We start from the raw sequence: 6,000 nt of genomic DNA, 5'->3' as shown, positions 1-6,000 counted from the left end.
CAATCTGTATTAATGTCAAGATAGAATTAGCTCACCTTAACAGATAACATTTTGTCTTCCGGTCCTACGCTCAGCTCTGCAGAGTTAATAATTGTTAATGTTATTTTGTCTGTAATATAATCACACACAAAATATTTATCTAAAACTTTTAGAATATATAAAAAATTATGAATCTAATTTTTATTAAATATTGCCAATTTAATACATACCAATATTTCGTACAGCTGCTTGAACTTTTTTAATAAAATTCGAATTTTTAAAAACGGCCATATACATAAATTCATCTACAATTTTCTCCTTTGATTCCGAAAGAGTATAATTATTAAATAATTTCCAACCATGTGTGTGATTCAGCAACCATGAAATGAATTCTACATCGGACCTCCTCTGACTAGACTGATAAACTTTTAAATTGTTATTAACTTGCCGAATTTCTCGAATTGTCACGTTTATTAAATGTTTCAATTTTACTGCTGAAAATAAAATATATTATGTATATATTTTTTTAAATTAATTATCTTAATATTCATATAAGTAAATTATAAAAGCAAGGGAAAAAGATACGAGGAATAAACATACGCAGAAATGTATAAAAACTAGGTCTTTTATCCATGCTTTCATTGAGGCTTTTGTGGTACCTCTCTTGATTATTATTTGTTTTATTTTTTTCATTCAAAACACTTAAAATTTTGCAATCAATTTTGCCAAGCCAAAAATTTTCAATATAGTTCAAAAGCCTTTTAAATTGCAATCTATTATTTATGTCACTAATTTCAAACTCTCTTTTAATGATCGAAAATCTCGTTGCAATACAGTCATATGGAAGTAAAGGAAGATTATACAGGGATGTTCAGATAATTCGTATCAAGGGGTGGGGGCCCACTTGAAACGAGTCGAAGCCTAGCAGTAATGCCTATGCGCGTGATTGGCCGATATGAGAAAGTGAAAGGTTGATTGGGTAGGGAGGAGGAGAGCACGCTACGCGTGACGTTTCTCTGTCACTCCTGTTAGTTCCCTCTCTTTCTCTCTCTCTCTCTGAAACGTAGCTTAGCTAGATTGGCTGGCTGCTAGAGTGAGATGCTATTAGAAATGAGCGAAAGGCAGCGATTTTACGAGATGGAGACGTACACTATTCAAAACTGAATCATGTACAGGTATAGTTTCTGCTTCCCTATACTATCTTGTAGCAAAAATGCTTCTCGCAAAATTGATTCATGTCCCATCTCAACTCCTCTATACTATCTTATAACAAAAGTTTACAGACAACAGCAGACGAAACGCGACATCAACAAATATGAAGATGACGTTTCGGACTTAGTAAAAGCATTATCCAAAAAGCATATTATTTATTTTGGAAACGTAGAGATGTCGAAAAATGGAATGGAAAATAATGCAAATATGTATAATATTATTTATCAAGTATAAAAGGGGAGAGGTCGGATGCAATTTTCAGCCTATAAAGAGGAAAAAGCATCAGATAAGTATCGGGAGCAGTAAATCAAAAGGAAGATTAAAGAATATTTGGCCTTGTTAAATTAGTCTTTCTTCTGACTTGCTGCTCCCGATACTTATCTGATGCTTTTTCCTCTTTATAGGCTGAAAATTGCATCCGACCTCTCCCCTTTTATACTTGATAAATAATATTATACATATTTGCATTATTTTCCATTCCATTTTTCGACATCTCTACGTTTCCAAAATAAATAATATGCTTTTTGGATAATGCTTTTACTAAGTCCGAAACGTCATCTTCATATTTGTTGATGTCGCGTTTCGTCTGCTGTTGTCTGTAAACTTTTGTTATAAGATAGTATAGAGGAGTTGAGATGGGACATGAATCAATTTTGCGAGAAGCATTTTTGCTACAAGATAGTATAGGGAAGCAGAAACTATACCTGTACATGATTCAGTTTTGAATAGTGTACGTCTCCATCTCGTAAAATCGCTGCCTTTCGCTCATTTCTAATAGCATCTCACTCTAGCAGCCAGCCAATCTAGCTAAGCTACGTTTCAGAGAGAGAGAGAGAGAAAGAGAGGGAACTAACAGGAGTGACAGAGAAACGTCACGCGTAGCGTGCTCTCCTCCTCCCTACCCAATCAACCTTTCACTTTCTCATATCGGCCAATCACGCGCATAGGCATTACTGCTAGGCTTCGACTCGTTTCAAGTGGGCCCCCACCCCTTGATACGAATTATCTGAACATCCCTGTATAATTTCCTTAATAATACCAATGTTTTAATATAATTTTGAGGGGTTTCTGTTTTTGAGCTTTTAAACAATTTTATTTATCGTGCGTATTTTCTAACATCCTAAAAATAAAATAGGAAATGTAGCATGTTAAGTGAGTAGTTTAGATATAAAACTTTTCTTTAAGAAGTTTCATTGATAAGTATAAATGTAATGTTTGCTTAAATTCAAAATGACTTTTCCAAATTTGCTTATATAATCGGTTTCCAAATTATCTCCCTCGAATGTTGTAACCCTCGTGTATCTATTAGCCTACATTAACAAACCTAGTAGCTATTTTTTTATTCTGCCTACAGATCCCGGCTAGGCTCGTTCCGATGTAGAACAGAATCAATCTCGCAGATCTCTACTGCAGAGTGCAAACACTCCCTACATACTATCAACAGGCTATATACACAATTTGATCAGTCTGCATAAAGTTTCTGCATTGGGAATACGTTAAATATTTATGTTCTTCAATGTGCCAGAACCAGTCTAGCTAGGATCTGCACACAGAATAGAAATGTTACTAGGGAATGTGTTCAAATAGCTGAATTTTTTATATTTTTTAATATGTTTTCCCTTAACTTTGCTTTCGTTACCTCGATTTTTATACATAAATTACAAACATAGAGGATACTTTTTCATATAGTTTGACAAGGTTCAAAGTGCAGGAGTACAAACTGTAACAATGGTGAAAAGGAAGAAATTTAATTATCTTTACATATACGTAGTGGAAGTAGCATCCTTTTATTACACAATTTGGATGCACTAATTTTATTGCGTTACGTAGGCCAATTTCATAATCGCACATTATTTTTTTGATTTTTAATTTTGTCATAAGCCTTTCTTTAAGAAACTGCAAGATTTTTACATATAATAACTCAGCTTTACCAGACATTAATATCCAGCATAATGGATAAAACTGTAATAGCAATGAAATTATTTAAAACATTATCGTTTTGTGTGTGTGTGTATATAAATTTATTAAATATTAATAATATAAATTTACTTTATCCCCAATTTGCCCCATTAGCGTTAATAGTTGGTAAATATCTTCTACCTGTGGCATTGAGTAATAAGTTGCATCAATACAATAATTTTCTACGGTGCATATTTCAAAATGTATTTGCAAACTTTTATCTAAAAGCAATACTTGAATGGATGAGCCAACTTTTATTTCTTCTACTGATATTTTGTGAAAATTATTCTGGATTTCAAATGGCATTATTTCTAGCCAAGGTTGATGCTTACAAATTGATTTAATTTATTCGAGTCTCTTTAGCCTATATACACCTGACTTCTTTTTACGCTTTTTTAATGTGCTTTTTATATTTTTGAAAGAAATTAATTCTGTAGCTTCTTCATGTCTACAATTTTGCGACAGAATGAATATTTGTGCACCATAATGACAAGAAAAATACAAATATTGCAACTTACTTGTTTGCAATATGATCATCACTATTCTTCATTGACATTGCAATATTTTCAATGGCTTGATATAGCTCCTCTCTAAATTCAGCTTCTTTAGCATAATCTCTTTCTATTTCGTGGTTATGCATTTTGACAGCTACAAACTTTTCATTAATTAATTTCGCTGTACCACTACATTCTTTGCGTTTACATTTAAGATATCTGCTTTAAATTAATGCCATGTTATTAATAAAACTGAAAGCGCTAAACTTACCCGTTGAATTCGTCATACTCACATCACTAAAAAGCCAGACTTATTTTTCTTCGTAGAGCTTTTGTAGTAGCAAAATTTATCTTCATAAATAACTTTCGTACTTTTCAAAATATTCATGATCTTTTTATTGTACAGAAGAATTTAACCAAAAGGTTATTTTAATTTTCGCAAACAAAAAATTTGCCGAGAAAACAATGTACGTGCTAACATGCAACAATAATTTTTGTCTAACTTCTCTTTGTAGTTAGAATTCTACGTTTTTTGAAAATAATAGCTTTCACAGTACGAAAAAAGAATAAATAACTTTTTAAAAGGTATGAAAATTATTAATAACAATTGTTGCAATTTCTGTCAGAATTCAAAAAAATATTAAACTTAGACAATGATATTTGTTTATATAATGAATTAAAAGAGTGTGTAGATCTATATTAATAGGATAAAAAAAATGTATTTTTAAGAATGGTTTTATTTTCAAAGGAGTTGTATCATATAGGAAGAATATACTGATGTCTCTCGTCAATAATGACGATCGTGTATTAATAAAGCAGCTATCAATGTACTGATTTTTTTCTGAATTAAATAACATAAAAATCTTGGTCTTGATTCATCAATTTAGTTCTCACTGTTGGTTTTTTTAATTTCTTTATTTATTTTTATACAATACATTTGAGCCCTTTGTGAGTTATTAGTATGAACGCATATATTTATAATATAGATGTATATAAACGCAAAGGATTTACATTGCATTATACTGATTAAAATTACATTTTGGTTGCACAACATTAATTTATATAACATATATATGTTTATCTATAAATTTGAACATAATTAGCAGCAGATGGTTAAAAGATTTCCGTATTAATTCCTCAATACACAATGATAAGTAAAACCCAAATTTGGTCAATGTGATTAAGGCTCTGAGAGATCACAGCGCAGCACATTAACATTTAATAAAATAATTGGGATTAAATGAAGCAATACATGCGAGAGAGAAATTAAGATGGTAATAATGGAATGGTTTAACGGCGTCTAGCAATTGAAACGGCGAATTTTTTCCGTAATGTAAAATTGTGGAATAATGTTTGAGCATCATCAGAGAAGTAATTTTGGGAAAAAAAACTTTTCCCTTATCGCTTGCTTCCTTTCTAAGTACCTGCAAAGAATCATTCCTTCCTACTCTTTTAAAAACAACATTTATAGGTCAGTGTAGAAAATCAAATAAGATTCATTACTTCGCACACAGGAAACTTGTTTAGCACAAACATCTTCTACTTCATTATATCTAACACCTACGATGCGATGAATTCCAAAAGAGGTAGATATTAAAATTGGGTCTGAAATAATAAAAGAAAAATTTGTTCATGTTTTTAATTTAACCGCTCACCCTGATGTCTCTCATAGCTTGGGTATAAGAAATAGCCTGTATTACACTAAGGGAATCAGAATCAAGGTGGCCGGTTAACTATGACCAATCGGAAAGCATCATTGAAATATAAAAATTAGTAATAAAAAGATATAAAATTTTGTAATATTTTGAATACTTTTTAAGTTATTTAACAATATATTTAGTTTCCGAATATGCGTAAATTATTAGGCAGCTCGATAAGTATTAATAATATGACAAACATTTATAAGAATTTGTTGAAAATATAATAATAAGAAATGAAAGTCTTACTTGTTTCTATAATATTGATATTTTTCAAGATATATAAAAAACGCTCGTTTAAATTCACGATGTTGCAATGGTAGCTGACATAAATCAAGAGACACGGTAGTGTCTCGACGGCAAGTACATATAAAAGTAGATAATGACATGTCTATACCACCGAGCACTACCGTTAACTTATACAGTAGGTTTGGCCGCCTCAATTTTCAAACCGAATTTTTTCCGTGAATGATCCACTGTCATGATTTAAGTAAAGCTTTCCTTAAACTAGTTTGGAACAAGCTTTCATTTAAGACCATGAACATTAAAAACGGTTCATGCAATCCAGAGATCTCATACTGAGTTAGCTATATATATATCGAAAATTGAGATTCTTCTCCTTCATAATCTTCTTCTTCTTCTCCAGCCAGAGTGTATGT

Source organism: Prorops nasuta, unplaced genomic scaffold (assembly GCF_024137725.1).
Source record: "Prorops nasuta isolate Cenicafe-Biocafe unplaced genomic scaffold, Cenicafe_Pnas_1.2 PNAS00001, whole genome shotgun sequence".
NCBI classification, from domain to species: Eukaryota; Metazoa; Arthropoda; class Insecta; order Hymenoptera; family Bethylidae; genus Prorops; species Prorops nasuta.
Note: the sequence above shows the minus strand (reverse complement) of the source record.